Consider the following 13,794-nt stretch of genomic DNA (forward strand, 5'->3'; position numbering starts at 1 on the left):
TTTGGAAGAAAAAGGGGGATGCTTGCAAGCCGAAGAACACCATCCCAACCGTGAAGCACGGGGGTGGCAGCATCATGTTGTGTGGGTGCTTTGCTGCAGGAGGGACTGGTGCACTTCACAAAATAGATGGCATCATAAGAAAGGAAAATTATGTGGATATATTGAAGCAACATCTCAAGACATCAGCCAGGAAGTTAAAGCTTGGTCGCAAATGGGTCTTACAAATGGACAATGACTCCAAGCATACTTCCAAAGTTGTGGCAAAATGGCTTAAGGACAACAAAGTCAAGGTATTGGAGTGGCCATCACAAAGCCCTGACCTCAATCCTATAGAAAATTTGTGGCCAGAATTGAAAAAGCGTGTGCGAGCAAGGAGGCCTACAAACCTGACTCAGTTACACCAGCTCTGTCAGGAGGAATGGGTCAAAATCCACCCAACTTATTGTGGGAAGCTTGTGGAAGACTACCCGAAACGTTTGACCCAAGTTAAACAATTTAAAGGCAATGCTACCAAATACTAATTGAGTGTATGTAAACGTCTGACCCAATGGGAATGTGATGAAAGAAATAAAAGCTGAAATAAATCATTCTCTCTACTATTATTCTGACACTTCACATTCTTAAAATAAAGTGGTAATCCTAACTGACCTAAGACAGGGAATTTTTACTAGGATTAAAAGTCAGGAATTGAGAAAAACTGAGTTTAAATGAATTTGGCTAAGGTGTATGTAAACTTCCGACTTCAACTGTACCTCATCCCCATATTGTTATTTATTGTTTTGCTCCTTTGCACCCCAGTATCTCTACTTGCACATCCATCTTCTGCACATTAATTGCTCAATTGTAATTACTTTGTCACTACGGCCTATTTATTGCCTTACCTCCCTAATCTTACCTCATTTGCACACACTGTATATAGACTTTTCTATTGTGTTATTGACTGTATGTTTGTTTATTCCATGTGTAACTCTGTGTTGTTGTTTGTGTCGCACTGATTTGCTTTATCTTGGCCAGGTCGCAGTTGTAAATGAGAACTTGTTCTAAACTGGCCTACCTGGTTAAATAAAGGTGAAATAAAATAAAATAAAAAATATATAAATATGTAATAATATGCTTATAGGTAACCAGATATTCAATACTACTAGGTTTTTAAGTCTTTAAACATACTGTATCGTTACACTGGTGAGTAAAAACTCACGCTTCCGACACTTTAAAACCTCTCTGGGCTAGGCTGGACGAAATCGTCCCACCTACGCAACAGCCAGTGTAATCCCGTGGCGCGATTTTCAAATACCTTAGAAATGCTATTACTTCAATTTCTCAAACATATGACTATTTTACACCATTTTAAAGACAAGACTCTCGTTAATCTAACCACACTGTCCGATTTCAAAAAGGCTTTACAACGAAAGCAAAACATTAGATTATGTCAGCAGAGTACCCAGCCAGAAATAATCAGACACCCATTTTTCAAGCTAGCATATAATGTCACAAAAACCAAAACCACAGCTAAATGCAGCACTAACCTTTGATGATCTTCATCAGATGACACACCTAGGACATTATGTTATACAATACATGCATGTTTTGTTCAATCAAGTTCATATTTATATCAAAAAACAGCTTTTTACATTAGCATGTGACGTTCAGAACTAGCATACCCCCCAAACCTCCGGTGAATTTACTAAATTACTCACGATAAACGTTCACAAAAAACATAACAATTATTTTAAGAATTATAGATACAGAACTCCTTTGTGCAATCGAGGTGTCCGATTTTAAAATAGCTTTTCGGTGAAAGCACATTTTGCAATATTCTGAGTAGATAGCCCAGCCATCACGGCTAGCCATTTAGACACCCACCAAGTTTAGCCCTGACCAAACTCCGATTTACTATTACAAAAGTTTGATTACCTTTGATGTTCTTCGTCAGAATGCAGCTTGATAGACAAAATAGCCAAACCAATAAAGCTCTTTAGACGCTTTAGTGTATATTAGCCACTGTGTTTTAAACTCACTTCTATCGTCTAGTTTATTATCCGATTTTATTTCATATTTACAGTGTTGTTATTAGTCAGCTAGCGGGCTGGTTAAGTTAGCATTAGCCTAGCTTGCTAACTGTTAGCTATTATCCCCAACCAGGAGGAGAGTAGTTTTGTGACCTCATGGTCGGGGATAATAGCTAACAGTTAGCAAGCTAGGCTAATGCTAACTTAACCAGCCCGCTGGACGGAGAAAGAAGCTCTCGTCAAAGTGGAGGAGGAAGAGGAGGCTGTTTCAATACAAAAACAAGTAGAGGGTGAGGCTGTTACCGTGAAAGAAGAAGAGAAAGACGGTACAGTGAAAGAAGAGGAAGACGCGTTCAGAGTGAAAGAGGAAGAGGATGTTACAGTGAAAGAGGAGGAGGAAGAGAAAGAGGTGGATGCAGTTTTTGGAGTGAAAGAGGAGGAGGGGGAGATGACTATTACATCCAGAAAGGAGGAAGAAGAAGAGGAGGAAACTGGATATCTGGGCCCGGTTTCCCAAACGCATCTTAAGGCATCCAATGGTTCTAACGGTGAACTTAGCCGTAAGATGGTTTTGAGAAACCGTTCCCTGATTAACACTAGTAAGTACTGTCTTAAATACAGAGGCACAAACTCTGCAGTTGTTGAACTGATGTGTGGTGTTAAAGGGGAAATATGCAATTGCTACATCCATATTTAGACTTTAGAATTATTTATTAATAGCCATTGATTCTTGAAGAATATAACACATGCCTCATGAGCTTAGTTCAACTGTAATACCCCAGGCCTCCCGGGTGGCGCAGTGGTCTAAGGCATCGCATTGCTGGCTGTGCCACCAGAGATTCTGGGTTCGTGCCCAGGCTCTGTCGCAGCTGGCTACGACCCGCAGGCCCATGGGGTGGCGCATCTGACCAGGTCACCAGGTGTACGGTGTCCTCCGACACATTGGTTCTGGCTGGCTTCCGGGTTGTGCATTGTGTCAAGAAGCAGTGCGGCTTTGTTGGGTTGTGTTTCGGAGGACGCATGGCTCTCGACCTTCGCCTCTCCCGAATCCGTAAGGGAGTTGCAGCGATGAGACAAGACTACTACCAATTGGATACCACGAAATTGGGGCGAAAAAGGGGTAAAATAAAAAAAACGGTCATTCCCCATTTTTTACTCCAATGTTTATAACTATTATACAGTTTCATGCTTATACAAGTGTCATAGTCCCCCCCTTTATGCTAAAAACCATATCCCCTCGGCTTTACTCCACCATTGTTTCCAAATCTAAGTTCTTTCCTCTAGGGGGGGTTTCCCCCCCTAGAGTTCCTTGGATCAATTATATTGGTGGCGCGACTATACTTTATACAGATTACTATAGGTCATTATAATATTAATACAGATTACTATAGGCCATTATAATATTAATACAGATTACTATAGGCCATTATAGGATTAAATACAGATTACTATAGGCTATTATAGGATTAAATACAGATTATTATAGGCCATTATAGGATTAAGTACAGATTACTATAGGCCATTATAATATTAATAGAGATTACTATAGGCCATTATAATATTAATACAGATTACTATACCCATTATAATATTAATACAGATTACTATAGGCCATTATAGGATTAAGTACAGATTACTATAGGCCAATTATAGGATTAAGTTGGGTCCTACAGTAGGTCTATGTTGTTGTTAGAAGAAGTTATGTGTCCTACAGTAGGTCTATGTTGTTAGTTGAAGTTATTGGTCCTACAGTAGGTCTGTGTTATTGCTAGGTGAAGTTATGGGTCCTACAGTAGGTCTGTGTTGTTGTTAAATCAAATTTCAAATCCAATCAAATGTATTTATGTAGCCCTTCTTACATCAGCTGATATCTCAAAGTGCTGTACAGAAACCCAGCCTAAAACCTCAAACAGCAAGCAATGCAGGTGTAGAGGCATGGTGGCTAGGAAAAACTCCCGAGAAAGGCTAAAACCTAGGAAGAAACCTAGAGAGGAACCAGGCTATGAGGGGTGGCCAGTCCTCTTCTGGCTGTGCCGGGTGGAGATTATAACAGAACATGGCCAAGATGTTCAAATGTTCATAAATGACCAGCATGGTCAAATAATAATAATCACAGTAGTTGTCGAGGGTGCAACAGGTCAGCACCTCAGGAGTAAATGTCAGTTGGCTTTTCAGAGCCGATCATTGAGAGTATCTCTACCGCTCCTGCTGTCTCTAGAGAGTTGAAAACAGCAGGTCTGGGACAGGTTGCACATCCGGTGAACAGGTCAGGATTCCATAGCCGCAGGCAGAACAGTTGAAACTGGAGCAGCAGCACGGCCATGTGGACTGGGGACAGCAAGGAGTTATCATGCCAGGTAGTCCTGAGGCATGGTCCTAGGGCTCAGGTCCCCCGAGAGAGAAAGAAAGATGGAATTAGAGAGACCATACTTAAATTCACACAGGACACCGGATAAGACAGGATAAATACTCCAGATATAACAGACTGATCCTAACCTTCGACACATAAACTACTGCAGCATAAATACTCGAGGCTGAGACAGGAGGGATCAGGAGACACTGTGGCCCCATCCGATGATACCCCCGGAAAGGGTCAAACAGGCAGGATATAACCCCACCCACTTTGCCAAAACACAGCCCCCACACCATTAGAGGAATAACTTCAACCACCAACTTACCATCCTGAGACAAGGCCGAGTATAGCCCACAAAGATCTCCACCACGGCACAACCCAAGGGGGGGCGCCAACACAGACAGGAAGACCACGTCAGTGACTCAACCCACTGAAGTGATGCACCCCTCCTAGGGACGGCATGGAAGAGCACCAGTAAGCCACCAGCTAGATTTTTAAAAAAAAACCCAGCTTATTTGCGTTGATGGAATGGACATTTTTAAGTGTTTTCTTATACTTATGTTCCCCTGACACTTGAGTAGATTGATTTGATTTATAGCATCTTAATATATAAAGACTCAGCCCCTGTAATAGGGTTAGAGGCAGAGAATCCCAGAGGAGAGGGGGAACCTGTCAGGCAGAGACAGCAAGGGCGGGTCGTTGCTCCAGTGCCTTTCCATTCACCTTCACACCCCTGGGCCAGACTACACTTAATCATAGGACCTACTGAAGAGATGAGTCTTCAAGAAAGACTTAAAGGTTGAGATCGAGTCTGCGTCTCTCACATGGGTAGGCAGACCATTCCATAAAAATGGAGCTCTATAGGAGAAAGCCCTGCCTCCAGCTGTTTGCTTAGAAATTCTAGGGACAATTAGGAGGCCTGCGTCTTGTGACCGTAGCGTATGTGTAGGTATGTAGGGCAGGACCAAATCGGAAAGATAGGTAGGAGCAAGCCCATGTAATGCTTTGTAGGTTCGCAGTTAAACCTTGAAATCAGCCCTTGCCTTAACAGGAAGCCAGTGTAGAGAGGCTAGCACTGGAGTAATATGATACATTTTTTTGGTTCTAGTCAAGATTCTAAAGTAGAGCATTGCAGTAGTCTAACCTAGAAGTGACAAAGCATGGATGAATTTTTCAGCATCATTTGTGGACAGAACATTTCTGATTTTTGCAATGTTACGTAGATGAAAAAAAGCTGTCCTTGAAACAGTCTTTATGTTCGTCAAAAGAGAGATCAGGGTCCAGAGTAAAGCCGAGGTCCTTCTGTCACGAGAATTTTGAATGTTCCCTTCTATTATTCAACATTAACTCAATAAATGAATACTATTTACAAGTCTTCTCCAACACACACACCATCATCAGATTATAGTCTTATGATCTTAACACATGTCATACAGTTCTACAGTTTTCAGGGTGGAATACTTTAGTCATTACTTTAAACATATAAATTATTCTATCAACAGTAGGTCTATGTTGTTGGGTGAAGTTATTGGTCCTACAGTAGGTCTATGTTGTTGTTAGGTGAATGTATGACTCCTACAGTAGGTCTATGTTGTTGGGTGAAGTTATGCATCCTACAGTAGGTCTATGTTGTTTGATGAAGTTACGGGTCCTACAGTTGGCTTATGTTGTTTGGGGAAGTTATGGGTCCTACAGTAGGTCCTACAGTAGGTCTATGTTGTTGTTGGGTGAAGTTATGGGGCCTACAGTAAGTCTATGATATTGTTAGGTGAAGTTATGGATCCTACAGTACGTCTATGTTGTTTGGGGAAGCTATGGGTCCTACAGTAGGTCTATGTTGTTGTTAGGTGAAGTTATGGGACCAACTGTAGGTCTATGTTGTTGTTAGGTGAAGTTATGGTTTCTACAGTAGGTCTATGTTATTGTTAGGTGAAGTTTTGGGTCCTACAGTAGGTCTATGTTGTTGTTAGGTGAAGTTATTGGTCCTACAGTAGGTCTACGTTGTTAGGTGAAGTTATGGGTCCTACAGTAGGTCTATGTTATTGTTAGGTGAAGTTATGGGCAAATTTGTTAAACACTTAGTGTACAAACTCTTATTGTCAGGCTGATGACAACGCTAGACAAAGAGCATTTTACTGGTTGAAGTGTTTAACTATAAATCAGTTGATTTGCGACAATAACACAAACACATTAAGCAGGTGATTCAAGCGAGCCCTACAATTATAATCCATATTTAATGTGAAATGCACTTATAAGCAACCTGTAAATGGAGGCTATTTTTGCTGTCAGCCTATGAGAACTCCCCTGAGTTTTCCCCCATGGTGGTGAATAAGCACTCCTGATATTGCGCTGTAATATTCAGAATACATTGTGAAAAACTAAAATCTTTGCTCACTATTTTTTGCTCCAGGCAGGTATACTACATCCATAACTAGTGGTTTCCTCATTACCAGATATACTACATCCATAACTAGCGGTTTCCTCATTACCAGATATACTACATCCATAACTAGTGGTTTCCTCATTAGCAGATATACTACATCCATAACTAGTGGTTTCCTCATTACCAGATATACTACATCCATAACTAGCGGTTTCCTCATTACCAGATATACTACATCCATAACTAGTGGTTTCCTCATTACCAGATATACTATATCCATAACTAGTGGTTATCTCTGTGACCAGAGATAATCTGATAAAATATCTCTGATCAAATATTAGAAAATACATACATGAAGGAGTTGTTTCATGATATCAATGAATTAATGTCACAATGTAGAATGTTTTAACATTGTAGTAGGAGTATTTTAATGATGTCACAATGTAGAACCTTAAACGTTTGTCCCCTGTTCTATTGATTTCAGCATGATATGGATATTAGCCTCAGGGGGAAAATCCGGGCTCTGAAATGGAAGAGTTACTATATATGAGATTTAACAAAAAGTGACTAAAAAAAAGAGTTGTGTTACACTTACCACGTTGGTGACCCACTTGAATCAAAATGCAACACTTCAAAATGTAGCGAGCTGTTTTCTACAAATTGTCCTCTAACCAGTGATGTAAACATTATTCCCAGATTCTGTGTGGTTTTTGAGCTGTTAGTTTTAACATGACATGCAACCTCATCTCCCTTCTGTCACACAAATGATTTTAGCATGATATTGATGAGTTATGACAAATTAGTGTTGTGTTATTTTGTTCAGCGACCCCCTACATTTAAATACATCACTCCAAAATGTAGCTGACTGTCTTCTGCAGGTTGTCCTCTAACCAGTGAGGTAAAATATGTCTCCCATTTCCATGTTTTCTTTTAGTTGTGTTAGTTTCAACAGCACGTACAACCTGATTTCCCCCCTAATGGATATCAGTGATTTATTGCTACTTGTCAAAACAACAGCATTTCTGGTGCTTGTGCAGTTTATAAGGTGCTTGTTTAAATAAATACAAGTAATATGATTATTGTGGCAGATGTTTGTGTATATAGCACATTTTATGTTTAGGATTTCAATTCATCCCAAACTGTTTCTGCATATTGATTATTGATTTGGACACTTTAAAACTGTGTTTTGACATTGGGGCTATCCCACCATTAACAAAGGGGTGTACATTTGCTTTTCATATTTCATATTTACATTTCATGTAACATTTAGTAATGATATTTTTTCAAGCAACCAACTGACAATTTTTTGGTACAATTATATTGACATTGTTACCCTGCTTTTAGAATATCCGGGTTCATTCTCAGATGTGCCAAACGAAATGTACTAGAGCATGACATTGGGGACTGGGCCCTGATCCAACAACATGCCTATCTAGTGAACCCTGAGAAGAGAGAGAAGCTCCGCAGTGAGGTGGAAAGTTACTATGGATATTGCAGGAGTTTCCTCTTGAAATCAGACATGTCTGTGGTAAGGACAACTTGGTTGCTGATTGTCTCAAGGGTGAGCAGTCAAAATGTTTTGCGTTTTGCATTTAGCCAGTGCGTTGCCATTTATTTTGACTGCACGTTTTTCCGTATTGGAGATGAGTTTTGTTTGGCCTCGTTCCAAGGGGACGAGATTTCTAGAAGCTAGAGAGTTTTACGAGTTTTTTTCTTCTTGTTTTTAATTGTTCACAGCCAGTAGACACCATGTTTATATTGGTGAAGGTGAAGCTTTGTAGATGATTATGTGAAATGGAAGTTGTTTTCTGTTGGTGGTAAGCAAACTTGTCCAACAAAAACATAGGATATATTTGTTGTCTTAAGTGGGAAGGTGTTACAGGCTTTGGTTTTTCCATTTATGTTTTGAGGTTGGACGTTAGCACGTAGGAAAGGGGGATACCTGGTCAGTTGGACAACTGATTTCATTCAACTGAAATGTGTTTTCGGTGCACTGATTGGTGTCACCTCGTTAGTCAGTATGTGTTACACCTGTGCTGGCTTGTCCATCTCGTTAGTGGGAAGGTGTTTCACCTGAGCTGGTCCAGGTTCTATTTAAGAGTGTCTGGCCCAGTGCTCCAGTTGTCTTGATACATGTGGAGAGTCAACACCTTTAGTTGCTCCACCTTTTTGGTTTGCTTCCTGTCTTTAAGTTTGGTGTGGGTTTTTCTTTATTTTTCCTCTTCTTGGGCAGATTTAGTGGGTCTCATGGTGGGTGTCTTTTAGGTCCCAGTTGTTGTTACTAGTCAACTTTCAGTGGACACCCCCATAGTGTCTATCAGTACCCCTCCTAAAACCCCACCTGTTTAGTTGTGGTTGTTGTCAGTGACTCTTAGTTAGTTCCTTCTATTTAAGGGACATTTCTGTTTTTCTTGCTGGGAAACGTAACAACTAACAATGTAGTAAAACAAGCTTATATTTTGGGTTGGACAATGCATCATATTGTTAGTATTTTAATCAATGGCATTTCCTTACAATGCTCATTAGTCTTTCAGTTGTTAGTCTTGATTTTTATCCTCTTGTTTGTTGTGTACTAAATATTTCAGTTTATTTTCATAGTTTTTTCCTGTGAAGCCATTGCGTTGCATCCATGTTTGAAATGTGCTGTATAAATAAAGCTTGATTTGATTTGAACACATTGTAAAACAAATGAACCCAATGACTGACCAACACTCTTGCATAACCAATTAACAAATATGTGCAAAAGCAACACATATCTAGGTCCATCTTAGTATGAAAATAGTGCATGGTATGTATGTTTAGTATCACTTTTCAACCAACCCAGTGCATTTATTGAAGATGAAAAATGTTGCATAAATGTCAAAGGATTCAATTACTGAAACAAACAAATGGATCAAAAACATTTATCCCACTTTTCCAGCCTGCTGAAGGTGTGGTGGAGTGGTAAACACCACCCCCGGCTCTACCAGGGGCTTGAGGTGGTCTCCCACAGCTCTGCTTATGTCATGTTCTGTGGCCTTGCTGTTCCATTTATTGACTGCCCCTGCAACACAGAAACACATTTAGTCATATTATATAAAACACTCAAAGTAATGGATATGGAGCATCTATGGCCTCAGTTACACCTGGCACCTAAATGTGACTTCTGTCATCTGATCACTCCAAGCTGCATTAGGTTCAGATCTACCAGGATGGGCCTTTGACGCAGTCAGGCCACTGAATATGCATAAGCAATGTAAAGAGATGGGGTGACTGGGGGGAAAAGTACATACTACACAAATGACCTTCATAATATCAAAGAACAAATGTGTGTGCCTGAGGGGTAATTAACTTTCATACAGCCAAAAGGGGTGAGAAATTACACCAATATCAGTGGACAATTTACACTAATGTAAATAAACATAGATGATGGAACATATTCCCTTTTGCTGACGTGATGAACCACTAAGGGGACATAAATATTTACTATCTAAACCATGTGTGACCTCTCACCTCTCTGGCTGTAGAAGTGTTCTTCCTAACCAGTCCCTCAACAGCTCTCTGACTGAGCTCCACCCTCACTGGGTCTTCAGAGGAGAGGAAGGCTAAGGAGGGATGAATGGATCAGTCTGTCAATAAAGTGTAGAGCTGCTGTGTATGCTGTCTTCAATATCACTATTTTAGTAGTTCATTACTAAAATAAGGCTTTATGACTGCTGAATACCAACTATCAATCACTTAGATCATGTATTTTCAGGTAGAGATACATCCTTGGGACGTCCCTAGCCTGTTGAAGTTGACATTTAAAATGGTTAAGGTAGGGGTTAAGGTTAGGGTTTAGGGTAGGGATGTCCCAAGGATCCCAGATACCAGTGACCATAGTGCATTATTCTGTCTCTTTTACATAGCAGGTGATGGGTTCTGAACTTGAAAATATGAAATATACTTATGTGAAATGTAATAAAACAATAATGTATGTTGATGCTAATATGATGTACAATATTCCATGATGTTTCTATATGATAACAATAGAATTATATATTTAATATGATGTACAATATTCCATGATGTTTCTATATGATAACAATAGAGAAATATATTTAATATGACATATACAATTTTTTAACAGTTTCACTAATTAATTTTAATTAACTTAATCATTATGATTCAACATCAGTTCACCGTCTCACCTCATACTGTATTGGAGCAGCAGCAGCTGACTGCCCAGTTCAACATCAGTTCACCGTCTCACCTCATACTGTATTGGAGCAGCAGCAGCTGACTGCCCAGTTCAACATCAGTTCACCGTCTCACCTCATACTGTATTGGAGCAGCAGCAGCTGACTGCCCAGTTCAACATCAGTTCACCGTCTCACCTCATACTGTATTAGAGCAGCAGCAGCTGACTGCCCAGTTCAACATCAGTTCACCGTCTCACCTCATACTGTATTGGAGCAGCAGCAGCTGACTGCCCGGTTCAACATCAGTTCACCGTCTCACCTCATACTGTATTGGAGCAGCAGCAGCTGACCTGATGTTGATGCTAATCAGCATGTTTGAATCTGAGAGTAAATAGAGCCGACTACACTCTAAAAATGAAGGGTTCAACTGGAGTTGTTCTCAGATCCCCTAAGAACCGTAGGGTTCTTGGTCAATGAAAAACAGCCCCAAAAGGTTCTTCAAAGAACTTGTCAGAAGGTGGGTTCATCGAGGAACCTCCGTTGTTGCTGGAATTCTTCCGGGAACTTCGCAATTACAACTGAAAACGATGGTGACAAGTTTGGATGCGACAACAGTTAAAAAGGTTAAGTTGGGTTGATGTTTGGCTCTGAATATGTCTCGAAATCATTTATTATAATAATATAACATACTAATAATGAATAACGAAGACAATTCTGGTTTTATGTGAATATCTTCCATAACGTTACTATAGTTTATTAACGTAAATATTAGAAAGCCGGGTTTAACCGTCGGCGTTGTATGAGCTACAGTACAGTACCGTTAGCTAACTAGCTAACGTTATGTCCTAACTAGGCACAACTAGGTTTGGATTATTTCCTCAACTATATTCTTTCCCATATATTGTATATCGTTTCAATAAAGCCAACATGGCTTTACACTCTCATTAATGTAAGTTTACAATCTAGAGCAGTTCTCACTTTTGTGAGAATGAACTAGCTAACGTTAGCTTCGTTAACTAACTAAGGACGGTGACCTGTCCAGACGAGATGTTACAACGAACTGAATCGTCAATGGAGGTCTTCCTCTTTATATAGCCTGCTGCAGCATGCAATACTATTAACTCACAAGGGGGCATAACGTTACATGTACAATACTATCCCATTTTGGAAACGTTACATGTACAATACTATCCCATTTTGGAAACGTTACATGGACAATACTATCCCATTTTGGAAACGTTACATGGACAATACTATCCCATTTTGGAAACGTTACATGTACAATACTATCCCATTTTGGAAACGTTACATGGACAATACTATCCCATATTGGAAACATTACATGTACAATACTATCCCATTTTGGAAACGTTACTTGTAGAATACTATCCCATTTTGGAAACGTTACATGTACAATACTATCCCATTTTGGAAACGTTACATGTACAATTCTATCCCATTTTGGAAACGTTACATGTCCGCCCCCTTGTGGAGGGAAATTAATATCTTAGATGGTAGCTGTAGATGGGATTCAAATGCATAATGGTATTAATACAGTGTCTAGAACTACCTCTTTTGTATAAATGCCCTTCAGAATCCAAACACAGTATTACCACGCAGCAAAATGTTGCGTATAATCTTTCATGCCAGCCTGATAAAATATTGAACAATTTGTGTACAAAGATATCTTGAAATGTGATATTAGGCCTGTATGGCAGTACTGTTACTGTATGGCAGTACTGTATTTGCTAGTGCTTTCTCCAATATGTTCTTCTATTTTACATTCAATTGTATGTTGATGCCATTTATCTTTCAATATTTATTTAATATGTATATACATACATACATACATACATACATACATACATACATACATACATACATACATATATATACTACTCAAAAAATAAAGGGAACACTTAAACAACACATCCTAGATCTGAATGAAAGAAATAATCTTATTAAATACTTTTTTATTTACATAGTTGAATGTGCTGACAACAAAATCACACAAAAATAATCAATGGAAATCCAATTTATCAACCCATGGAGGTCTGGATTTGGAGTCACACTCAAAATTAAAGTGGAAAACCACACTACAGGCTGATCCAACTTTGATGTAATGTCCTTAAAACAAGTCAAAATGAGGCTCAGTAGTGTGTGTGGCCTTCACGTGCCTGTATGACCTCCCTACAACGCCTGGGCACGCTCCTGATGAGGTGGCGGATGGTCTCCTGAGGGATCTCCTCCCAGACCTGGACTAAAGCATCCGCCAACTCCTGGACAGTCTGTGGTGCAACGTGGCATTGGTGGATGGAGCAAGACATGATGTCCCAGATGTGCTCAATTGGATTCAGGTCTTGGGAACGGGCGGGCCAGTCCATAGCATCAATGCCTTCCTCTTGCAGGAACTGCTGACACACTCCAGCCACATGAGGTCTAGCATTGTCTTGCATTAGGAGGAACCCAGGGCCAACCGCACCAGCATATGGTCTCACAAGGGGTCTGAGGATCTCATCTCGGTACCTAATGGCAGTCAGGCTACCTCTGGCGAGCACATGGAGGGCTGTGCAGCCCCCCAAAGAAATGCCACCCCACACCATGACTGACCCACCGCCAAACCGGTCATGCTGGAGGATGTTGCAGGCAGCAGAACATTCTCCACGGCGTCTCCAGACTCTGTCACGTCGGTCACGTGCTCAGTGTGAACCTGCTTTAGTCTGTGAAGAGCACAGTGCGCCAGTGGCGAATTTGCCAATCTTGGTGTTCTCTGGCAAATGCCAAACGTCCTGCACGGTGTTGGGCTGTAAGCACAACCCCCACCTGTGGACGTCGGGCCCTCATACCACCCTCATGGAGTCTGTTTCTGACCATTTGAGCAGACACATG

The sequence above is a fragment of the Salmo salar genome, unplaced genomic scaffold (assembly GCF_905237065.1).
Source record: "Salmo salar unplaced genomic scaffold, Ssal_v3.1, whole genome shotgun sequence".
In the NCBI taxonomy this organism is placed as follows: Eukaryota; Metazoa; Chordata; class Actinopteri; order Salmoniformes; family Salmonidae; genus Salmo; species Salmo salar.